This window comes from Lipophrys pholis (assembly GCF_963383615.2).
Source record: "Lipophrys pholis genome assembly, chromosome: 21".
NCBI lineage: Eukaryota > Metazoa > Chordata > Actinopteri > Blenniiformes > Blenniidae > Lipophrys > Lipophrys pholis.
The window spans coordinates 9476320-9502952 of NC_137649.1; the positions used below are offsets into that span (position 1 = coordinate 9476320).

General features: G+C 43.2%; 1 protein-coding gene across 8 annotated transcripts in view; it reads right to left on the bottom strand.

Annotated features, from left to right (window-relative positions):
* Positions 1-26633, bottom strand: part of sash1a (SAM and SH3 domain containing 1a) — a 146354-nt gene that overhangs the window by 62169 nt on the left and 57552 nt on the right. The window contains exon 1 of one of the 8 annotated variants that reach the window (XM_080491347.1): positions 3089-3295. The exons of 4 other annotated variants lie outside the window; for them this stretch is intronic. The gene's annotated coding sequence lies outside the window, so the exon portion shown is untranslated. Of the gene's footprint in view, positions 1-2847; positions 2957-3088; positions 3296-26633 lie in introns of those variants that run through there. 3 more of the 8 variants (XM_080491346.1, XM_080491339.1, XM_080491348.1) reach the window with 3 other exon arrangements.

Genomic DNA, 26633 nt, shown 5'->3' on the forward strand with positions numbered 1-26633 from the left:
TGCGGTGATAGAAATGCATGTTTTGAGATAAAAGAGGAAATACAAAAGAAAGTGCAGGTAGAGGATCAAAAATGAGGAAAAGGTGAGCTGAAGGTGCAGCTCAGAACATCATCTAAAATCTAATCAAACCAAAGGATAAAACTGGTGGTCATTGTTGCGACACAGTGAGAATACCTTCTGTTTGCATGATCTTCATGTGCATTCGTAAATATTCTACTATAATATGCGTTTGAGGGTAATTGGCATCTCTCTGTATTTGCCCCCTTGAAGGACTAGTTCGTTCCATAACAAATATGGCAAATTATAGTAGTATCCACACAGAGAAATGTCTGTGGCCGCTTAACCTGTGTGGTCCTGCCCCGTTTAAAGATGAATGTTGAAAAATAGATTACGTACTGTGTATGAATGTGGGTATTTTAAATTCAAGGTTTGTGTGCAAGTCTAACATTTATCTAGGTTTGATTATACATCAGAGTTCCCATTGTAGAGGTTTCTGTCACCAGTAGTCGTCTGGGTCTTGATCCACCACTGAGAGAATCATTGTTGTGCACACTATTGACACTCATGCTGAGTGACTACTTTTGCTCTGACCAAAACAAACCAGAGCTTTCTAACCCAGCTGCACACATTTCACTCCTCTGTGCTGTGATGTGTTTGCTGGCACACATACTCGGTACAGTACACTGCTTGTTGTGCCAAATGACAACACCTCAGCAGCCGTAGCCGTCGCTCGACTTAGCAGCTAACTGATGTAATGTAAGACCCTCGAACTTGGCTGACACCATTAAGGTCCCTGCAAACGGCACAGGAATTAGTTTCAAAGCTGCCCATCGCAGTCGTGCAATGCAGATTTTTAAAAGTCAAAACTGATCTTTAACAAGGCTTTTTACGGGAGAAGTAAAGATATCACATGACAAAGAGAGGCTATTCAGCAGTGACCTCAGACACACTCATGCCACCTGCACTGTAATATCATCACTTCTGGCCTATTCGTCACGCAAAGACGCAGGCTTGGCTTCACAGCCAGACATAAACTGAAAAGTAAATGCACGCACACACACAGGCTCAGACCAGCTGCACTGACAGAGGGAGATGGCTGAATAACACATGCACATATGGCAGAAACTGCAAAGTCAAACAATTCTTGGGAGGCTGTGGAGGAAGTGAAATGTGGTGTTTTATCACTGTCCCAATCATCACCACCCCCAAAGTCCGCAGCTCTTGAGTGCCGCATGAGAACCTCAGAAGCAGATGTGGAGGCGGCTTCAATTAGACATCCATCCACACTGCCATGACTATTATTTAATTCTAATGATGCGGACACACACCTGTTGGTATGGGGAAAAAAAAGAAAAAAAAAGTAAGGCATCCAGGCCAACCGACTTTCTTTCAGCTGAACCTTTTCACTATAGTTTAAACTTCAGGGACACTCATCAGACTCCAGCGATGGACTGATGAGCTTGAAGGTAGCAGTGAAGAGACTGACGGGGAACAGGAGCTGTTTTGACAGCTGAAAGCCGAGTGTGAAAATTACCATTGAAAACCCCAGTCAAACTAAAGTTAAAGCTCTTCATGGAGTGCCAACACTTTCCCCCTCTGAGCTGCGTACTCCAGGAGCTTATGAATCAGCTCAGCAGGTCTTCACTGTCTCATCCATGTGCATCCCACATTCTGTTCTGCATGCATCTATACGTGCACAAGGTGGAGTTCAATGAGTTAATGTGTGAGAACAAGTCCACAGTGTTTCCTTTGAAGCCATTCATAATGACAATATGACATTTGTTCTTCCTGCAAGCAGGGAAGTTTACCAGGGGAACTTTGGCCTCAGTAAAACTCCCCTTCCTCCAAGTTCTATCCTTTTCTTCTCTCCCTTTCCCCCCAATCCACCTCCTTCCGTCCGTTCCCTTGTTCCTTGTCAGCTGTGTGGAGATCCAGATGTGAAAGAGGGGGTGGGGGTGGGTGGGGTGAGGGGGGTGGGGGTGTGGACAGGAAAAGCAGAGGGAGCGAGGTACGGAGAGGGATATAGAAATCCACATCCCCCTGGTGACAGACTTCATTGTCAAAGACCTCTTGGACAAGGCCTTGAGACACATACACACAAACAATTACGCACAGCAAACAATGGAGTTCCTCTAGACGACAAGGCCCGATTGTGTGCGCGCTCCTGTGTGTGCATCTGGCGACAGACCAAATCAATGAGCGACTTCTTGCAGGAGATTTGGTGTTGATATTTAGCCGTCTTATTTACTGGGGGTCTTGGGCAGCCATGAGCCCCTTGCTCTTGTTCAGTGAGAAGATAGGATAAAAAAAAAAAATCAATAACAACCTAAGAGAATGAAGACAAACAGTGAGTAACAGCTGTATGTCGGCATCCCAATGTATGTAGTCTTTTCTCCCAAGTCCCACATTCACACAGAAACACAGGAGAAATTAATTACGCTGCTGTACACATTCAGTACATGCTGGAATGGAGGAGAACAGAGATGTAATTACGAAGAAGTGCTCCAAAGATTGTACACAATGGTGAATTCATGTACATAACACACACCCACACATCACTAAGCCCTTTGAATTAAATTAATGGAGTGAGTCAGCAAAAACAGGAGCAGCACTGAGACATAAGAGGTGAGGTTGGAAATGCTTTCAGTACTGGAGGGCTCTTTCTCCAATTTGCTCAGAACAAAAGGTCCCGTAGAAAAACGACACAAAGCGACAACTCTCAGTTTCAAGATGTTTCATTCTACATGTCAGCTCAGGTTTACCAGACACGGAAACATTGTGTCAAACCTGCGACTAACCGAAGAAATGAATGAGAGCTTTCCTCATAATTAAAATGCCATTACTCACCGCGAGGCAGTCGGGTCTGTTACACTCGGTCTTTCTGCAGAGCTCACACAGACTAACTCACTGAGAAGGGGAGCAACAAGTGGTGTACAGTGGAGAACAATGCATGTCTGCCGGAGCGCAGCAAAGCGTCAGCACAGCGGAGACATAGAGAGGTCCAGTCATCGGGCTGCTGCTCACATGGGACGCCGAGAGGAGGAGAAAGCAGGGAGGGTGAGCTATAGGATAGTCAACGGGTACTCACATCAGGCAGGGGGAGGGATCTTATCCTTCACTCCACATGTTCCCTTTCTCCTTCTTCAACCCAGAAATGTTTCAACAAGTCTCGAATTTCTTGCTTGTTTCAAAACTGCATTGGCCTGGCCTTCCTCTGATAGTGCACTCCCCTTTCCTCTCGTCTCTTTTGTTCTCGCTGTCTTGTTCCACGCACACGCAGCGTCTCTGCTATTATGAATAGTCTGGCTCGCTCCTCTTGAAGGTGCCTTCCTGTGAACAATGCTGGGCTCCACCTAGACACACCTATATGAGCACTGTGCTAAAAATAAGACAGGCTCCTCTCTATACACACTTAAAGTGATCCAGTTGACTGAAAGAGAGGAGTTGTCTGTCTATAATCTGCCAAGGGAATGACATTACTGCTCAGATTTAAGATCCTTCTCTGATGTCACTTTTTTTTTTTTTTTTTTCACTGAAAGGCCTTGATTCACAAGTGGCCCAGATACCAAACAGTACTTGGGAAAAGGAAGAAAAGCAGCAAAGAGAGTCGGAGGAAGGAGTAACCTGATACAGCTAAAAGCAACAATTATTTGAATGAGTCACTCAGCAGTGAGGTTTGGGGTTTTTCTCTGTTAATTTGGGAGAGAGCAACCAAAGCAGGATAGGAGAAAAAAAAAGAAAAGAAAAAGAAGAAAAATCATCTTATATTGGAACAGTGCACCTCCTAAGGACTCCCTGAGGTCATGGGAGAAGAGAAAGGAAAGATGGGGGTAAGAGAGAGAAAGTGAAGGGCAGGGGAGGACAGATGTGGGCTTGGATCGGCACCAGAGCAACTTCTTCTACTTGTCCCAAATCCACCCTTCAGGACACAGCTTGCAAAGTCAGTCTTGCTGACAGCACCAAATAACATAGAGTGAACTACTCTTCCAGACACAGAGGTGATGTTGAGCGCAGTCTGACATCGTGGCAAATAGGAAACAGATCGTGGGCATGCAGGCGCAAATATCAAACCATTGGAAACTCAAAACAATTTAGAGCCCGAATGGGAACTATACATCACAAACTGCAGTTGTTTAGCCTGTGTTTTCTTCAATGTTTCCAATGGAAGATGGATAGTTTTGATAGGCAGGACAGCTTAAAGCAAGTTGTACAGCTCAACAATGAATACTTCTGCAGAATTCATATAAAACTCCTTTTGAATATGGATGCAACGTCGTCATGCAGCCTTGTCCAAACAGAAAGAAGGCGATGATATCAGTCCAGTGACACTCTGACCACCCTGAATATCTCTTGAAAAGACTAATAACATAGCTGACCTGCATCCTGTTTAGACCCGCCGTCACAACATTTAGAAAAGAAAACGTGATGCAAAGGCTCAAGTAAACATGCCGTGAAGGAATTACAAGACGTGCCGAAAAAGAATGTCAAGGATGTTCAGTGTGACCGAAATACATAAACAGGCCGAGTGTATACGCACAAGAGATGAAGGACAAAGAAAATGCGGCCAGCATTCTTTACTCAAGTGGTTAGAGAGAACATTTCCTGTGTATGCAGTCAAATATTTTATTTCGGGCCACTCCTTGAGACTGTTTGACAATCACTATTAAAACATCAGAACGGCTTAGCTATAAGTCGAACAACAGAACGTTTCAGCCTTTATCAAAGCCAACAGAACCCTCCAGCATACATGAATGTGTTTAAACAAAACGGAAAACGTTTTCTCGTTGACTCTATGCAAGCTGAAATGTGGCCGCACGCACATACGAGTTATGTATTTATTATCGTCACCTATCATGAGTAGTAGGAGGCACAGACTTCAACGCAGTCCGCTGCTGCTGAGCTGGCTTTCCTTTCATGACTGTGCAGGTCGTCATCGTTACGGGAAAAAAACCCAGCATAGCATTCTTTTAAACGCTCATAAAAACACAGATTATTTTCAACAGTTTGTCAACATCTGAGGTGTGGTATTCAGGTACGTATTAATCTAACAGTACTTTTTATTTGATTTCTGTTTGATAATTGCTTTATTTGTTGGGCTTTATTGGACTCTTGTCTTTGTCTCTTTCACAAACACACGGACATGTAGAGAGAAGAAAAAAAAAAAACCTCCACCTCATCAAAACCCTCAGAATCAATTAGCTGAATGTAAATAGGCCATTCAATTACTTTTAGCACCATCCTTGTTTCTCCCGAGGCAAACAATCAACCAGCAGACACAAATTAACTCTGAACAAGAGTACTTATCTAAAGTCTGATCACCCACAAGCAATAGATGGCAACACCAGCAAGCTGGAGAGAAAGTAGCAAGTGTGGATATACTGTATATCCTCTGCATGAAGGGAGTTTGAGAAATGTCCAAAAGGTTTTCAAACATTGATAAGAGGTCAATCATAGGTTAACTCTGCTGCAATATGGTGCAAGACAAAGAAAGAACGCAGACCCAGTTTAAAATGCTATAGAATGCGATGCCCTTCCAGCACAGACTGCTTCAGAATGTGAGGAACTGCAATGATAAATTAATACATTCATACCCATACACACACAGAGAGAGACAAGATTCCCTCCTCCGTCTGCTCGCCAAGACTGGGTAATGAGTCTGAACACACAAAAGAGAAAGACGGAGACGGAGACAGAGAGAGTGAGAGCTGGAGCTTCAGAGCTTCTTTCAGCAGTAAAATACTAGAAAAATTTCACAAAATCTCAGGCCAAATGCCTATGTACACGCACACCTGCAAGGATCTTTTTCTTTTTTTATTTCTTTTTTTTAAATGCATCAAAGGATTTTTTTCGACAGCTCAGCCGTGCTTGACAAAATTCAAAAGCATTCATGAATTTTAAACAAGCAGCAGTTAAGGAATTTAGCAGCAGCATCACATTTAAAGCAATTTATATGCAAATGTGTGACAAGTGGCAGTGCACAGAAGTGAAGTAAAAAATTAGCAGTCGCTCATTGACTTAACTGACCTGCTACACTAACATGGACTTTCATTAATGAGGTACCACCCGCTGCTTCCACAAACATGCATACCAACTGTAAAAATAGCTCACAAAAGCCCTCAAAGTCACGGTTTTCTCAAACATATCATTTTTCTAATACACACACGCTCATATGAGATGTCTTTGACCTCGACCACAAGAGTTAACGGATTCAGCCACTAGATGGCAGTCAAGCGCTGGTCTCTCTCTCTCTCTCTCTCTCTCTCTCTCTCTCTCTCTCTCCCTCTCTCCCACACACACACACACACACACACACACACACACACACATACACACACACACACACACACACATACACACACACGCACACGCACACACACACACACACACACACACACACACACACACACACACACACACACGCACGCACACACGCACACACGCACACACACACACGCAGTACTTGCAGGCATGCCAGAATAGGGAGTGAACGTGATGAAAGACCACAGCAGAAAGCAGACAACCAGACTCAACCACAGAGCACGTAGGGCCGAGGGTTAGAGACAAACAGTCCAAGGCTCTGCTCTCACACAGTATCACTACACACCACAATGTAAAAGTTTACAGCCGCAAATGCTGAGCCGACATGCATGTATCTAAGCCAAGGGTTATCTCCCCCCCCCCCCCCCCCACTATAAGGCCCAGTATATGGGACAGGTTTTTTGTTGGTGCAGACGCCCTCCTCTCATTCAGCATTACCAGCAAGCTTGGCTGTGAAATGAAATGAACAACCACACAGTAGTCCATATTAATATCAGCGCTGCAGGCTATGTGGGGGCTGTTGTGTGTTGATGAAGACAGACAGGCGAGCAGAAAGAAGCAGACCTCCATTAGATTTCGCCTGAGGGGTCGAGAAGTCGCAGTGCCTGGACACTCAATGTCAAGCTGCATTCTTTTTTTTTTTTTTATTCTACACAAAGTGGAGGGTGGCAGCAGGACCGCAGGGTCAAGTCGCTTGTGTGCTTGAACGTGAAGTCAACTAGTACAGATTGATAATATGTAGTGGACTTTTGGTTGGTTTATAGCAACTGTATACTGGGAGGATAGGCTTATCATTTATACAGAGCACGTTCTTATACACCCATAGTGAGACAGATTGGGGCATGTTTTTTATGCTCGCATGCAGATTAAAGGTATGATTCACAAAGACATGCCTCATTTGAATTAGAAAGTGTCTTTAAAGTGGTATGGAGTTTACTCAACAGCGATAGATGTGTCTTGCGTCACTACTTAGCCACATGTCGAGGTCTACAATCTGCAATTCTCTCTGTGGTTTTGTGCCAATTTGTATAATTATCATGCTACAATGCCAAACAAAGGCGGTGCATATCACCACAGTCTTCATCTATTCTGCTATAAATCTTAACGATCATCGTCACCCTCCCCCTTCTTTTTTTCTTTGTCTCACTCCACCTTGCAGCTTGAATCGCAGGTTTGGGAGCATGCCGTTCAGTCCAGAGCAGCCAAAATCCGGGGAGAGAGCCGATGATTGCCTGTGATTACAGTCTGACCATCTCCTCTGGGCTCATCTGGCCGGGCCTGGCTGAGGTAACGCTCTGCGCTCGAGTCATTAACTGGAGAGAGCCGGAGCGAGAAAAAGCTCACCGGGGAAGCGCTGACACGTTTCCCTCACCTTGACATTGCCTGGAGGTTGCACCATTCATTTGGTAGTAAAGTACAGTTCTGGGAGGCGAGGATCATGTGGATGACGGGTTTCTGATACATAAAAGGTCTCCCTGTGTGAGAAGGTCTTATTCCCCCAGCTCTTGCTGCTCAATGATCTTTGAACTGGTGGAATGTGTGTCCATGAAATGTGTGTTACAGTGTGTGACAGAAACTGTGACAAAGGCTAAGAAGGGGGGGGGGGGGGCAAAGATTGGAACCAAGACGAAAAAGCTGTGGTTTGTGATAAAGAGCTATGGACATCAAATTCAAATTAAATGATTTTGGACTCATATGCTTGTCAATATGTGTGTGTTGTGAATGGCCATATTTCGATTGCATCGCGATCGAGTCGGAATATTGACAGGAAACACACACACAAGGCCACAGATTGACACCGCGCTGACACAGCTGACTGTCATCGTTATGATCAGCCGTCGCAGATATGGCCATGGACGTCTGTCTTCTCACATCGCTCATCATGTCCGACAGCATGTCTGTCAGTTGAACACAGAAAATGAAAACATCAAAGATTCAAATCAAAGGGCGGCGAAAGTTAATATCGCTCATCAAATGTCACACTCGGTGGAAACCTCAGCAAAACATCTCAACTGAGTTTGCTCCTCCGAAGTGAAACACACATTTTTCAAAGGAAGAGGTAATTCTGTACATCTGTGAGGGAACTGGACGTGATTTACAAGTCCCTGACTTGACAGTTGTTTTCACTACGTGTCATTCAAAACACTGAGGAGTAATCGACAGGCGCCTGTGGCTCTTGTGAAAGTGTCTGCCAGGCTGATTCAGAGCTGGCCTTGGAGGTGCCCGAGATCGCCCCGCCTCGTGATCTCCACGTCCTCCTCCGGTCCTGGCGCGTGCTTTACCTTGGCTCTCCGGGGATTGGAACCCAGCCAGCCGTGTGTAATTAAAAGCACATAAAGACAGATCAAGCTCTCTGCCGCTCCTCTGTTCAAGATCGCCTCGAGGCTGAATCAACTGCATGTCAGACTCTGTCAAGCTTCACTGAACTCATTTATTAAAATGTTCAATACCTTTATCCTTGATCTTGATGAGAATGCTGAATAAAAATATTTTACACAGGATTCGCCAAACAACACAAGTTATTTTAGAGGTTAATTTCAGACACCCGAAATTGAAATGAATGCAAATCACCGCTTTAAAAGTTGCTATGAAGGAAAATTCAAAGGGAATAAAAAAATAAATAAAAAAAAGAAAGATATGTTTTAACACACAGAAAAGAGACTTGATGTAGAAAATGCAGGAAGCTGCTTCTATCTTTCATTTTCACTCTGGTACATGCAGTAATGTTGTCTAAAGGGATTCCCTGTCCAGGCAGTGAGGCCACCGAGCAGCAGCAGCAGCTCCACGTGAAGTGTGGTCAGTAGTCTTTCAATCTCTCTTCTTCTTCTTTTTTTTTTTTCTTCTCTAAAGCTGTTTCAATTCCACAGCTTTTCATCATGTTGAGCAATTGCTGTATCAGGCGCAAAATCCAGCCTGTCAAGAATCACATCATCGCTCAATTTCTCAACTCGTCTCACTATTTCTTCAGACTTTCACTAACGGTGAGTCAGACAGTGAGCCAAAGTGTGAGGCTCCTGTCTATCAAATGTGTCAGTAAGGCCATCTTGATTATTTCACTTGAAATTGTGACAATTACATTTCCATCAGTACAATTTATTCTTCCTCTGCGTTGCCAACCCAGAAAAAAAAAGAAGAAAAAGTTGTCTTTCTTTGCAGTATTTTGATGCATACAAGAGGCTTTCATTCTTTTCAGCGTGAAAGCCAAATTTGGCAAAGATGGAACGCATGCATCTTGGCACACTGTGCGGTTTCCTTTGCCAGTCGGAGAATCAGTTTTAATCTTTGCTTGCCTCTGTCTCAAATTAGCTATTCAGTTTCTCTCCACGAGAAAAGGCGGCGGCGTGCTGTTTAATCTGCTGAGGAGTATTCATATCAGACCAATGAAAAGCGAGTTCAAAAATTCAATTCTCACCTCCTCTGACTAGCTGCTTTTCTTGTCACAAATCTGATTATATACACCCACGGTGAGAGAGGCACGCGAACGTCAACGCGATCAACACGTCTCAGCGGCTGCTGGAGGAAATCGGGGAGAAACGCGGAGGCCCAAACTTCTCAGGAGTGAATACAACTGTGAAGGAGGGTAAGAGGTAAAACGCAGTTCATGCTGAAGTGAGCGCTGACTTTGGTTGTAAATTTCTTCAACAATGTTGGCAGCATTATGCATGAACCAGCTATACCCTCAAGGCTTTTCCAGTGACGGGAGTTCACAGAGAGAGAGAGACGACGCAGTGTATTAAATAACCAGAAGTAGACCACAATTAATGATGTGTTGTATATTTTTGCAGACACGGTGATTGAGCATTGGTAAAGCCTTGGTTGTGGAAGGTATGGTGGTTTAAGCTGCAGTAGGACATGAAGATGATGGTGGATGGGCTCTATTTTAGGATGAGTGACGTTTTGTTTTCTGTCGATGGACTGTGACACAATTCATGGTTGAAACTACCAGGAAATAAATCCAGAGGCTCTTGGAAAAATTATCTGCCACTTTTTTTTTTTTTGGGGGGGGGGTATGGTTTGAGGTTATAAGATAAATTACAGTTATAAATAAAAGCATTTGTAAAATTGATGTATGTTTTTTTTCCTTTCTTATTAAGTAATTGAGTGGAAATAACAGTTCTTTAAACAACTTTTTCCCAACAGAGCCTTTGGGAGATAAATACGTTTTCACAAATGGCTGTTTGCTGCAAGAGCTGCTAATGGTTTTTCATTTTTCAAAACTAAATCGAAAGACATCAACCGACGGATATGCAATCAATGTATATTTATGAGTGTAATGCGATGGTCATTTAAAAATAATCAATATTTACCACCTTACTGATGGCCAAGGATGCCTGTTTATAGTAGCTTAGGCATGCCCTTGAGGCTTTATTGGAAGATTTGTGTCCTCATACATCACCGCGTGTGCACATGTCTGTGTATATGCACTGGTATAAACCTCCCACCCCCCACCACACACACACACACACACACACACACACACACACACACACACACACACACACACACACACACACACACACACACACACACACACACACACACACACACACACACACACACACACACACACACACACACACACACACACACACACACACACACACACACACACACACAGTCTGTGATGGGCCTGCCAGGTCAGGGACCCCATTACCGTGACAGGTTCCAATCTTGTTCAATTCTAGCAAGTGTGGGGGAACTCAGACAAATCCCATGGCAAGGGGTTACCCTCACGAAACAGTGGCATTTGTTCAAGATGTCCAAGATATACTGCAAAAATGTAAGGAAACTTGGGGAGGTTTCTGTCCCCTTTACGCCAACTTTACAGCCATCTCTCACCAGTATTTTTATTTTTTTTATTAAAGTAGCAGAAGTTGGCGGTAATGCTGCATTGTAATGATCTAATTACATAAACCCCTGGCCAAGGAAAACCTTAGATCTCTGCAGTCAGCTGGCCTCTGAGTGAAATATGGACACCTTTCCTGAGCTTTCCTCCTTCCCCACTATATCTCCGTTCCCCTTGGCTGCCTTTAATTACAGATAGAGGGATAATAGAACAGCAGAGGGTCGACCTGCCAGGAGGTGGGGGGGTGGTAAGCGACCGGTGGCAACTGCAGCAGCCAGTACAGCACTGGGATTAGGGAATCACCTTCTTCTGATGCGCCAGTATGGATAATATGGGCATGGACCCCCCACTCTTGTGTCAGACCGTTGTCAGAAGAAGATTGATCGCCACGTCTTTGCTCAAGATGGAACGAAGCTCAAGGCCCACAAGCTGCGCATGAAGCCTAAGCTGGCGATTGCTTACTGACAGAGTGAACAATGGGGATCTGTCAGCAATGAAACCTTGCTTGACATTATTCAAAGAGAATGAGACATAACAGGTGAGCGGTTGAAATAATTATCAGGCAGAGGAGCACCCTCTGCTCATTGTAATCCCTGCATTATTTCAGTGTGGTCTTCTCTCTTGGTTTCTCAAGGTTAATTGATGAGAAATAATGGACGGTGAAGCTGGGGGTTTGTGGTGTTTGTTGGCAGGATGTTTCGTAACCAGCCCGGGAGCAACCCAGTGGCCCAGAAATTCCATTTAATAAAGATTAGCTCTCTTTCTTGCAGACCTCATTCTCCTTCTTAATTAAAAGATGAAGATAAAAAAATTGGTGGGCTCCAAGTATGAGAAAATATCCCGGGGACTTCTTACACAAAACACAGCTCAGCGCCCACATGAAAGGCGGGGAATAATGCATATTTAATGCCAATGGGAAATAGCTTGGATCAGTTCCTTTACTGAGCGCACTGGGAAAAGTAAAAATACTGTTACTATAACTCTCTGCTCCTTGGGCTGTATGAATGTGTGCAGCAGTGGTGTGCAGGCAGATAGAAACCGTACATGTGTGTTTGTATACTGGTGTGTGCATATGCGAGTGTGTGTTTGCGTGTCTGTGTGTGTGTATGTGGGGGAGGATGGGCTTCGCTAAGCATGATTACTGAGAGTAACACAGCAGGGAATCTCGCTGATAGCCCCTCACTTGTCGGACTGTAGTCATGTAATAGATATCGTCTGCTTTATCAAAGATTGAAAAACATGGAGTGATTTCTGAGATGGAGTGCAGCCGACGTTATTGTAGGCCCTTAATGAAATATTACACCAGCGAATTTCACTTGAATCATAAAACCAGAGGGCATATTCCAATTTCTTTCTGTTGAACCTAAGTAGAATTTAAAATATGTATGCACCAAAGTGTTACTTTATTCACTTTGTACAAATTAATTGGGAGTGCTGTACTTTGTAGTACGTTTGATTTACTCATGTGGCCATGCAGAGATATAGACCAGTGGATTTACATGAACCATCAGCACTGTTGACGACATATAAGTGACATTATCAGTTTAATCAGCCCTACTTATATTACATAACCATCTACACCTCTGTTCATCCATTTATCTTCTTCACAGTTACACAGAGCTGGAGCTTATTCTATCCCAGCTGAGAATGCGTGAAAGGAAAGATACTCTCTGGACAGGGCGCAAATCTATCACCTTATTTATTTGTTTAATTCTGTAAAGCAGAGCTACCAGCTCCTATGCATAAAAAAAAAAAAGAACTCTAAACTCACATTCGCTCAGTCTACAGAAACAACCCCCTTCTACATCTTTCATCTCAAATCGTACCCTGCATGTGGCATCACCATATTTGTGTAAAATAAATAGTAAATATTCTGCTTGCAAAATAACTGGCAAAGTTACCCCGGTGCTGAGGGATTCAACATCAACATCAATACTTTAGTACTGTACTGAAGATCATCAAGCTTTTGCAGAAACATGGAGACAAGTATTATCTCTTACTTTCTCTGCCGTCACATTTTCTGCTCAAAACCCTCAATTTAAATGAAATATTGCTAAAGGTTCGACTCTTTGAAGCCTATGCATAACCACGGCTGGCCATTTGTGCACCTGTATTTTTTCATTGACAGGCCCAACCCTCCAGGCAGCACCTACAAGAAGATTATTGGTAATATATATATTCCGCTGAAAGAGAAACAGACATATGCACGTTCTCCTCTTGCCGGTTTCTTTTTCTCACTTGCTGTCTCCCTCACTTTTCATCCGGGCACTGCCACGTCTCTTTCTGCTCAGTCTTCTCATTTTTATTCCCCTCGTTCTCTCTGTCCCTTAATCCCACCCTCCCTGTGACACCTTACAGACGAGTTGCCATGGCAATTCTCAGCAACATATGAAGGCTCGGTATGTGAGTGGGTACGATGAAAGGAGCTTAAATATATATCACGCGTCTCTTATTTCATTTGGCATCGGAGGCATCGAGCGGGTGACAATGTTAGCGTACTGATTCTGCATCGCTAACTCAAGACAGGCCGAGAAAGTCAGATAATCTGATAAAACAAACCATTGTGTGTTTCAACGTATGTGCCGCCAATAAATGTGCTTCAGTGAGACTATTGTGGTGTATGGGTGACTGTGTGAATGCCAAAAAGGGTCTCCAATTTTTTTTTCTACTCATGTGACACAGAGATGATTTTCCAGACTGACAGCTCTGGTGTTTTCAGAATAAAATATTCCCTTTGTCTTCGAAACGTCAAACTAACTTACAATGTAAATACCTAAAGACTGAGCTGAGAGGACATTAATATCCTCTATGTTAACTCAACTCCAGCAGGAAATCCTCAACAACGTTGAAAGAAAGGCCTAGTTCGCAGCACTAATCAAAGACTAGCGCTTGTATCCAGAATGTAGATTTAATGTAACACAGCAGGAGGGCGGGCACGGGAAGCAGATGGATGCCTCTATAGATATTCAAGGTCAGAGTGCACCAGCAGCAGAGCTCCTCCAGCAGGTGGCTCTCCCCTCTCCTGAGGGCAGCTAGCTATAAAACACGGAAGAACATCTGGCGTTTCAGTACGTGTGTGTGTGTGTGTGTGTGTGTGTGTGTGTGTGTGTGTGTGTGTGTGTGTGTGTGTGTGTGTGTGTGTGTGTGTGTGTGTGTGTGTGTGTGTAAGGAAATGACACAAAAGACACCGATACGCACAGCTGTATTCTCTGGATCAGATTTTCACTCTCCCAGTGCGACGGGCGAGCCCCATGCGGTCCCCCGAGAGAGCCACCAACCTCATTTTAGATGCAATGCGCGTCATGTGGAAGAAATAAAGACAATGAAAGTCGGCAAACTGCAGCACAAACAGCCTGCCCCTCATTTGATTAAGAGTGAGAAAACAAATAGAGTTCTGTGTCGCTGATCGGTGGCGGCAGCCATTGGCTTGTTGAACTTTACAGCGAATGCAAATCATCTGGGCTGGAGGACTCTTTGAGCTGCTCCCTAAAGCTGAAGGGCTTTTGGGAGAACTCCAAAAAGGGCAGATGTGCTTGAGTTTTTCCTTTGTCTTTACAGAGCAAGTACATGTATAGAAACATAAAATATTTGTAAGACAAGAGTCAAAATAAAAGGATTTCCCAAAAACTAAGCTGCTTTTGTTCTATTCTGGTCCATCTTTTGTTCAGGAGACACCTCCTCGAGTCAGAAGTCACATACCAGACTAATCCATGTTTCGTATAGCCACTCGGAATAGATATCAACCAGCTTCACATACGATATATTTGCATTCACTGGAGGCATGGAGGATTACATTGAGACCCAATTCCCTCCTCAAATCCCACCAACTCCATGTTAATTATTCAAAAATAGAAACTCATTAACACAGTAAATATTATGACCCATTTCTTTCTCTTTTTTTTTTTATATTGAGAATGGGATTTGCAATGATTCAAAATGCAATACATCTGTACATGTGTGCAAGCTTTCATTCATACATGTGAAATGGAAAAGAATGACATGTTAAAAGGTAAAATCATGGATTCACAAAAATACTACTCAAGCCTCTGTGCAATTTACTGTAACTGTACATTAGAACTAATCTCTTTAAACAACACAGGTCATACCGCCTTCAGTCCATTCAGATGAAACGTTATTTAACCAAGTCTGGTAATGTTTCATTTCAGGAGAGCAAAAGCAAAGTGTCTGTTCAGATGTGCAACGTGTGGGCACCGTGCACTGAAGACTGACAGATAAATACAATGTTTACATAGGCATGTCTGCAAGTGTTACCAGTGTGTGTGTGTGTGTGTGTGTGTGTGTGTGTGTGTGTGTGTGTGTGTGGCTGCTGTGTGTAAGTGTGTGAAAGTGTGTGGGCTTTGTGTGTGTAGGCAATAATGAGAGGCTTTGTGGAGCTGGTTCCACTGCAGAGCCATGCTGGGGTACACTGTATTGATCTGCTCCACTGCTGGGAAGACTGGAGCTAGATAATGACGTCCCCCCCCCCCACCCCCCCCCACACACACACGTACACACAATGTCTCCATTTTACTTTTTTGTCTGTCAGCATGTCCGTATGTTATTAGTAACCAATCCTGTGAAATTATCTTCTCAATGTTCTCAATCTATCAAGACGATCCGTGTATCTGTAGCCATGACCAGGTGAACAGAGAAGCCTGAAACATCCTCTGAGAGACATTCTAGAACGGAGTATTTTCTTAAACCCAATTTCATTTGCATCCAATATCGCCTTGTGTTTGGTCCTCGGTAGCAGCACGGTTGTTGTCGCCTGGACAAAGTGCTGATGCACAGCATCAGTTCTCAAAAGGCTTGTGTCTTCAAAGCACCAGACAGCTTTTATGTCGGCATCAGCCAAACAAGAGAAAGTCCTTTTAAAGTCCAATAAGCAGCTGGCAATCTCAGAAAAGAGCAATTCTATTATGCATTTATTTATTTATTTATTTAATTTCAATTTCAATGTTACCACTTCCTCTAAGACAGATTCATGGAAAAGAAAACTCATAAACATATTTAATTCAAACCAGAAACATGGAAAAGAATAATTGGTGCCCAAAAACAAAATCCTGACAATAACTAGAGGCTTTCAACCTCTCCTCCAAAGAACCTGAGTCAGATTGCTATCCACAACAAGACTGCCTGGGAAGACTTTTTTCTTTCGCTATCAGCTCGTTGATTTTCCTGCAAGGAAACATCGTGCTACCACAGAGCCGCTGGACTCGGGCGGTTCTTTCTGAAGTACAAAGAGAAAGATTAAAGCTGAAAGCGATTAGAGGCCCAGTCAGGTGAAGGTAATCAATTCATAGATTGATCGATCAACCAACTGATCCATAAACTGATTCAGACCGAGGGGGAAAACTTCAGCAATAGTGGATCCGGAGGTGCTTTAAATCCAGGTGACATAAAGCCCCCCCCCCCCGTGATGCCAGATAAAAGGTGCCTTTTATCTTGTTTCGCTCATTTGAAACTGCATTATTCAATCAGACACAGCTCCATGAATAACACAGACATCAGCTTGATGAGAAACCAGCATCGGTCATTTGTCATCCCCATCTTGGGCCTGTTGACAACATGCTCAAACATCCTCTTCCCATTTCACCACATCACCACCCCTGACTGCTGTCCTAATGCACCCATCATGTCTGCTTCATGGTTGGCTGCAGACGTCATTAATTGCCGGCCTCAAATGACGATTGGGCGAATAACGTGAATAATTGTTTGCTGGTAGCCAATAATTGAGCGTTTCACATGTCTATCAAGTGATCACTGAATGATTGCATGTACACCGAGGAGGTTTTGCTAGTGGAGAGAGTATTGAGTAGTTGTGTATGATATCAAATAGATTTTTTATAAATGTGTGGTAGAGAAGTAGGTCTTGAGATATTACAACAGCAAGAAAGAGAAAAATAAGGGAATGTAATCAAAGGGAAAAGAAAAAAAAACCCATGGTGATTAATAAGTAAAGAGAAGTCAAGAGAAACCTCATAAACCCCCTCATTCCATCCAGAAATAACATCTCTCCCCTTCATTTCATCCCTCATCGTGTGGTCCACAGTTAAATATCACCAGCGCAATTAAAAACACAGGCAGTGGTCAGAGAGGCTCAGCTCGCTATGTTAGTCTTAACTATGCGGTGATGTAAAATCTCGGTAAAGAAAACTCCTTTTTCCGAAAATGGCCCCCATTCAAACTGTTTAACTGGCGTAAATGATGATGACCGATCCAGATGTCCAGCAGTAAAGGAGCAAACAGGAGGTCTCCAACCCAAAACACTAAACCATACCTCCATATGTTGCCTATACTGCACACTCGACAATTGCAATGGTCATAGTCTGCAATATCATAAAAGCAAAATGATGCAGACTTCACAGCAGTTCTCACAATAACATATGTTCCCTGTGTAGTGTGTACTGCGTGTATTGTGTTGGTTCAATCGGGTTTTTCCCACTTATCTCTTGTGGTGTCACGGGATTTTCAGCTTTCTCTCTGTAAGAGCTGCTTACTTCTACAACTGGATGTGGAATGAACGCAACGCATAACCTCTTATCAAGACGCATTATAATGCAGTGTGATTCCGTATGATTGGAAATCAAGTCGAGTCACTTTTTATCCCAATCGGGATAGATACCACCGTCGACGGTAAACGTGGGAGAGAGTGCACCCCGAACAGGTCGCCAGTCCATCGCAATGTAAACAGAGAGAGCGAGAGAACCGCACACACACACTTACATGTCTTTGGACTGTAGGAGGAAACCAGAGTAATCTGAGAAAACCTATGCTTAGCTTAAAATATATGGGTACTGAAAAATACATTTTTTGCGTAGTGTGCCTCAAAGTGAAGCCAAATCTCTTGGATTTTACCCGTCAATTAGTTGGGTATAGAGGTTGTGGTAATGAAAAAAATGAATCAAAGTAGTTACAGACCGCTATTGACATATTTTGCTGACTTTTGGCAATCCTCCCATTCCGTGTGTTTCCACAAACTGTTTAACTGTGCCTTTAAGCACTGCTCACAAACCGCCGGTTCTGATGAAATGGGATGTTACAGTGTTCGGTAAAGCTAAAAAAAACAAAAAAAAAACCTTTGCCAGTTTACCCAGGGCCATTCTTCTCATTACCATCCTCACAATTAAAAGCCTATTCTCTGACTTAACCATGCAGCGAGTAAAGTATCAGAGAGCACTTGGGCATAAAATGGCAAATTAAAAGTGAACATTCATATGCTAATATATAAATAATCTACCTGGGCTTGTGTGCATTGGAACGAGTGCAAGGCAACCTACAGGCATGTTTAAGCAACGCGCGTCCAAGTGTGTGAGAATGTGTGTGTGTGTGTGTGTGTGTGTCTGGAGTGTGTAGCGTCTGTAGTAGTATGTCCTTGAGGAGTGGAGCAGTGGCGTTATTACAGGAAGTAATCTCATGAGGAAATGGAATATTCATGAGCACCGTGTTGCCCTTATAACATAGCTCAACGCCTCTCAAAAACACTCAAATGGCCATCCATATGAATATAGGAGTGGATTGGCCATTTAATAAAAGAATCGTTCCATATGCATAAACATTAAGCTCCATATGAATGTCAGATCTATTTTAAAATCAGACAAACCATTAAAATAAAAGAGATGCGTCTATCTCAGCCAAGCGTGAAAAGTTATGCACACAGGTGAATATTTTTTGTTGTTTACTGAACCCAGATTAAAGATATCCCCAAAATAACTGCATATATTTGAAGAATTAAGAATAACTCTCCCTATATGAGTGAATAAATCAATAAAGCTAAAATTGGCCCAAAGAATGTTTCACCCAAAAAATACCCTCTAAAACCTTTATTGTCAGCAAGAACAGGAAGTAGATATATTTACTTTTTTGGTTTAATGCCACAGGAGTTTCAGCTTTTGGAGTTTCGTGGAGAAGTGCAGAGAAAACTCAACAGGGATGAATATGATGGCAATTCAACCAAGACGAATGACAGATTCTCAAGACGATCCAATTTCACCCCCCCCCACACGGAATCTTGTCTTTTATTCTCTCTCTCCCTCTCTCTCTCTTTCTCTCTCCCCCACACACAAACACAAATCCAAAGGACCTCAGCAATTACCCCTGAAATAACCTCCTTGATTGATATCTCAATTACGCTACGCCATTCTCGTGTGTTATCTTGTCTGGCACACGCTCCTTCTGTCCCCATTTTCAACTGCTCCATGGACGCTCGGAGGAAGAATGGGGTGACCTTGTTGTTTTCTTCTTCACTGGGAGCTTCTTTCCACAGGTCTTTGTCTACCCAATTACGTATCCGTGATGTGTTTTTGAATTCATCTGCGTAAACGTGTGCGGTATTACAGGGCTGGACAGATCGTAAAAAAAAATTGAAAAGAGAAACTTTTTTTGAAGACCATTTTGCTTCACGGTTCAGAGAGCTGTTCAGTCAAAGTCAGCAGAAACATCCTCGTCTTTGTCCCACCGCAATCCCAAAGGCAGTGAGGCAGACCAAAGCGAGACGAAATTAGGCTCAATGAATCAGGTTAGTCGCATTGTGGCAGAATCCGCAGACAAGGACAAGATCAGTCAATGTTAGAGCGGCGCGCGCAAGGCGATAAAGGAACACTGACAACAGTGATGCCCACAATGCTGCACATCTGTATGAGAGCAACACAAAAGCCATGGAACGGAATACTCGGCAGGATTTAGGGAATTATTCTTACCTGAATGGAGAAGAGAAGCCACCGCGATCACGATCCACAGAAAATGCATGGAAAAGAGAGGAAAAAAAACCATTGTGGTTTCAGTACCAGTACCCAAAATTGCTGTCAGCAGGCCACCATATCATTAAGACAATTAGGCGATCGTTATTAAAACATTAGCAATTAACACTGTGTTTTGAATTAGTGATGGTGTTGGGTGCAAAGCATAAGCAGGTAATGATGCTTGGGATTCCTAATTGATTTAAGTTAACTGCAGCAATTACTCTGGAGTCAGGTGTGTCGATGGTCCACACCAACAAGCACTTTTTCACCAGGAGTTCAGCAGCAGTTCACTATGTGATGTAACCATTACTGCACCCATCTGGTTTCAGTCCCACTCCGAGGTTTGGGACAGCTGACAAGCAAAATATACCCTACATCTTATAAATGGTTGGAATGGATCTGGATGAAGTGTAGAAAGAGGCGAGACACAGCGCGAGCCAATATCAAACATTTAATGAGGTATCGCTGTTTTTAGCTTTACAGACATGCCGATGCCACCTAATCCCCTCAGACAGCCAAATGACATACTGCAAACTACTGTGATCCCTCTACCGAAGTGAGTGAAAATACATTAAATTCTCATGCACTCCGCAACGGTAAATTGCCTGAGGGGCTTGCTCAGTTACAGCTAACAATTTCATGCTGTCAGTGTGGGTAGGCTCATATTCAAGGAAAACCTTTCATTTAATTGCTATACCGTTATTTATTTATTTTTTATGTGCACTCTTTATAGGAGCTGTCCTCAGCAAGACTGATCATCAGGAGAAATATGACCTTCTGCTTGCTCTAATGCACAACCTTTCTCTGAAATGCTCTCTGCAGCCTTCTGGCTGGAGGTCCGAGCTGGATTACAGTTTGAATGCATGTAGCTTACAAATTATCTTTACAACAGAAACAATTCCCCACAACAATTTCAATCCGTAGTAATCCAGAGAAAACATGCTAATAAACAAAAAAGTATAAATAATTCTGTCCTAATATTCAACACTGATTTTACCATGTGGCCACTGAAATGGGAGGAAGTTTCCAGGAAACAAAAAAAAACTTAATTGCACTGGTGAAGAAAGTATCATGCTGAACTAGTAGGTATTGATTACGTTGTAGATACTGCGTAAACAAATGCATTTTCATTTTGTCTAACGTGTGCGTGTTCATTCAATAATTGCAGTTCAGAAACCTTCTCGTTTTCTCGGTAGGAGATGCATCCCAAAGCAATTGAATCAGGTGAATTGGACTTGGTCCTGTGTCTGAGAAGACAGTTTGACCTTTATTCAAGTGGTTTTCATCAGCTCATGTAATTGCCCAGCCTAATTAGGAAAACAGTACTACACAGACACTTTAGAGGCGCTCACAGTGATCTCACTCTGATGGAGACTCTCATTTTACATGGAGGGGGAATAAGAGAGCCATTGTTTCTTTTTAATGTTGATCTTAAGGTGACAGCACTATACATATATAATCAACTGCACATTTACCTTAAGTAATTTGACACTTGCTGGGAGACTGATATTTGCACAAATAATCCAAATATGACAGTGCAGTGATCATCAACAGGTTGAGTAATACTCTATATTGCACTTCAAATACAATAACAATGTATTTCTAATGACAATAAGCAACAAACTGCTGCATCACAGGCGGTTGGTGTTAAGTAACAGACAAAACAGCTTTTATTCACTGAAGACTTTTTGTTTTCCACATGACGTGATTGGCAGCACTCACACCATCCACCCTCATATTTCTTTAATGACACACACCGACTGTACGCTTCCTACACAAATGCTTCTGGAGCAGTTGGTACTGCCCAGTCACTCAAGATCGGCTGTGTTTCTGTTGACTAGAAGAGAAGAGAAAACAATAAATGTATCACTGCTCTTATTCTGTCATCCTACTTAGACTCGCATAAATCTGTGACAGTACTGGAGCCCCCGAGGGCCGAGCTGGTTGATAATAAATTCTGTGCCATTAACATAAAGATCAAGCCACGAGGTCAACTGTTCAGGCTCGTGTCTCCGCAAGGACTCTCAAACCTGCCAGATTGTGACCATGCTTTGTAGCCGAGGCCCCTCCCCTCTTCAAAATCAGCGGGGCACACTTAGACGTACACACATACGGACACAGTTGATGTGACAGTCTGTCATTATAATAATATTCCTATTTAAATGCATGGGCTGCTTTTTTGCTAAAGGCACTTGTGTGAAGAGGGGCTTCAGCGTGGACAGATGCACAGATACATTTTTTTCCCCCCGCACAGATTCCTCATAGGTCACAGTGGAGGTGGTCATGGCTTTTCAGAGGTAATTTAACGCATACAGAATATATGAACTCATTTCCTAAGTATAGTAACAGCTGCCTGACAAACGATAACAGCATTTGTTTCCTTCTTCGTCACAGGCAGTAAAAGGTTTTTAAATACACGCATACATGTGGACAGAAATTTAGAATTGTACTAATTCACATGGTAGTGTAGTGGTTAGCACTCTCATATCACAGTCAGCCAAAGCGATCATCGTTGTGTCAGGGAGTAAAGATGGATTGATTTATGTCGTATTATACCATGTTGGATGTCTTTAAACAAAGCTCAGAAATATACTCCTACTCACATTTTTATTCTGTTTCTTGAAAAACTTCAAAGCCAAATTTTCTTATCAAATATGAAGCTGGCATAAGTGCCCGTTCTAAATATTTACAAAGCCTCCTATGTTGCTTTTTTTACGCGACATGCTGTTGACTTGGACAGCACATGTCAACATAAAGCCAGAAGCTCAGGGGAGGGGTAAAAACAGCAGAAATTCCTAAACACCACATGTTGGCTGCACAGAGGGCAGAGGTCACCGACATCCATCAGCAGGAGTATTTATCCTCACAATGTTAAAAATAATGGAACCATAAACCACCCATAAACTAATGTTTGTCCCTGTGAGTGAGAAATTGTTATTGCTGTGCTCAACAATAGCGAGTGCCCCCTTCTCCCCGGGGCTTCGACGAAGTTTTGCTGTTTTCTCTCCACAGGCCATCAAATTTCTGTCCTATTTTCTCCGACTGACAGGAAGCAGGAAGGTGAAGCATCACCGAGGGTTAATTCAACAGGAAACATCACCTTCATATCTGTAGTGCCACTCTGTCACTCGGAACAGCGCGTGGCTGTTTAGTCACTGGATTACCGCGTTAGTGACGGGGAAAACATTTATAAAATAAAATAAAAAAAAAAATAATAAAAAAAGCCTGATACAGTCACAGAAGTTTCTGCCAAATCTGCTGAAAAAATATTTGCTTAATGTAGAACGGGCAGAAAGGACAAGAATAACTTGTAAAAGGATTTCATGCAAGAGAAAGCTTAAAGAGTTAAAAAAAAAAAAAAAAAAAAAAAACTCATGCTGTGAATCTGCATTTCCTCAGATTAATGCCAAAACAAGTCCTGCTGTCAAAATACAGCGCGCACCAGGACTTGTACCACAGTGTGTCTGGTTCCCTGATGGGGTGGAGCACTCTGCCAGGATGATACCGCTGGGCATCTCTCACCTTTGCCCTCTATGTATGACAGTCGATGGCGAAACATATGGCGGCGCCCTGCAGAAGCAGTGTCTGCGTGAGGTAGGGAAAGGGCAGCGGCACGCGGCGTGCGACCATGGCCTTGTCCGAGGTCACACCGGTTGCTGGGTGGCACCTGCAGGGGGGGGGGGGGGACGCAGCGGGCTACACTGGTTTGAGATGGATACTGTGGTTCCTTGTGCGGAGGGTGGAGGTGCAGCGTCAGCGTGACCTTCACACCTCAGCATCCCCAGAGAAGAGATCCACCTCACGGGACAAAGCAAGAGGAAAACACAAACAAACAAACAAACAAACAAACAAAAAAACCCTAAGAATGCTCATATATAATAAAAGATTTTTCTTCTTTGTTCTTTTATCTAATTAGAATTTGGTTTGCAAATAATTTCCAGATCAAAGTTATAGATGTCGCCAGGAAATTGAGTGACTGGACAATAAACTGCACGGAGCCGCTTTTTCCTTCGCAATGTTACATTATATAAATGTGTGAAATTACAGTACATCCTCAATCAGGAAATGTGGTTCTTTATTCAAGCAAGCTGGTCCCACGAGCCAATGATATTTCACTGGGAAGCCTGGGAATGGTAGAGATTTTCCATTAAGACTTTTGTTTGCGACAAACAAAACAAGGAAACCACTTACATGAGGTCAGTATTTGTGCAGACACTAATGCACGAGAGTTGTAAAGCCAGAGGTAAACTGTATAAACTGGCGTAGTTTGTTACGGTGGAAATTGAGCGGGTGCAGCGGAGAAAACATACATTTCCACAATTCGGCAGCAGTGGGGATATGGAGAGTAGAGGGGAGTATATCCCTCCAATCCCCTCAAGCAAATCACAACCTGGATATAAAGCATTTTTACACACCTGTGACTTTTACATGGCGTTTTCTTGCCGACTGACTTCAACAATTAACCTTGGAGTTCAAATAATCACCTGAGGCAAAACAAGTCGGCCTCCTCAGCTAGATAGGATACATGTGTGTATCTTCTTCTTCTGTTCTGTCAAAGCCATCAATCATCATCTCAACACTACCTCTGTACTGACAAGTGATGGATGTGTGAGGAACTTCACAGGGGCAGTGAGGTGAGCATGTGTGCGTGGATGTTTGTGATGGTAAATCGAATATCAGTGAGTGTCTACTTGTTTGTATGCGTGCGTGCGTGCGTGCGTGCGTGTGTGTGCGTGCGTGCGTGTGTGTTGGCTGCGTATGAAAGAGAACGTTGTCTGGATGCTGGTTTATCCTATTATGGCTTTAACACAGCTTTTTGTCCTTCAAGGTCTTAGCTGTCTCCCAGCTCAGGTTTAAAATGCTATCTGCACAAAACAAACAATTACATTTATCCCAAGGTTACATCTCCGCTGTCAGAACAACTACAACACACTTCCAAAGCACCATCTCTTTCTAAAAGGCATGCAGAACAGCCAGAAAGCTCTTATTACTGCACTGCTTCTCCAGTCTGACAAAAAAAATAAATAAATAAACATCACAAGCAGGCTACCTCTCTCATCACCTCTTTGTTTCAATAGCAGTCACGGCATAATTTGTTTTTGGTTTTTTTCCCCAGCAATTCCCAGCATGGGGCCTTGTGATAAAGATGAGTGGTTGGAGTGGAGGTGGAGGAAAACAAGGCCCATCATGCTCAGCCGGTAACAATGACACATCAAAGAAGAGGCGCCAACTCAAAGACACTCGCTCCCTGCCAGACGGCGTCTGCACAGATCCGCGGCCCGAGCCAGGCTGCGCTCCGTCAGCTGCAGAGCTCGGTGCACACGCAAGACGGCTGCGGCTCGCTCCCTTCAACATGTATACACACATACACATATTTCAATGGCAGCATTCCCATTTGATAGCAGGATCAGCTGCTGTCAACACACCTCAGCTCTGTAATACTTCAATTTGATTAATGGTGGAAATGTCGTAAAAGCAGTGCCAGTGTGGTTCTCTATATGATTACAGCTAAACAAAAAAGAAAAGAAAAAAGACCATGACACATTCAGAGAGGAGACTATAATAAAAGCCTAAACAGAGTCTAAAGATATACCAAAAGTGTCACAATGAAAGAAAGTTGACGTTTGCCTCCATATATCACCAAGGTCTTTATCTATGTGCGCCACTGGAATTAACTCTCAGTAAAGTAATACTGGCAAGAAAATGCAGAGAAGCTATTGATAACATATTTTGCAAGCCAGGGACCAGCCGCCTGTCTCTCACGTCTCCTGGCCGAGACAGTTGGACGAGTGACAGACAGGCTGGCAGCTCCGAGCGCATGTAGCCTTCCCTGACTCGTAGCTGGCTGGATTCAGTTCAGCCATAAAGTTACCACCGCGATCAATGATCTGGCTTGTGGGAATGCTCGGTGCCCCCCCCCACTGCCCTCGCACGAGACATAACATTTCATCACACCACTGTTCAAAGCAGTGATCCCACACCGTGAACATGTGGACGATGTTACGAATACAAACTCTAATTAAAGTTGCTGACACATTCATCAAGCTGTTGAGCAAATGGATGAAGTCAGTGGTCAGAGGCGTGAGTTTTTATAAAGCACTTGCTGGAACAAGCTCGGAGGCTCGTCATTTATTCCGAGAGCAGACGCAACTGCCATAACCGCCTGCGGACCCTTTTAGGACCACTTTACTGTCGATTGCTGATTATCAGGCGCAGGAATGACTAAATGAGGAGGGGTTGTGGTCACAAGAGTCAATGCAAGTTTTCAAAACCAAAATTCCTGGTGGGTTATTCTCCATTTTGTTCCAGACCTCAGAAAATATGGGTTTGGGACAAGAATGTCTCAGTGTCTCAATATTTCAGTGGGTAGATTGGAAATAATTCCACTCATTTGGCACTGTCTGGTCAAGTAGTGACAACTCTTCTTTGCAAGAACGAACATATAGACAAAAGCAGAGTTCATTGTGGATAGTGCACCACAGAGAAACAGTCAACACACACACACACACACACAGACACCTCGTTGAATTTTTACAGATTAGATGTTTTTGCTGCGTGACAAGAAACGCTAACTATAGCCTGCATTACAGATAGGATACAGTATTTTTCTTCTGTTCAGTTTAAATTCAAAGTACACTAAATGTCGATCAATGAGTCCATGAAGTATACACAGACAATTAACCATAACACCATCTACTTTTGAAGTTTTATAGGAAACAAATGACTTT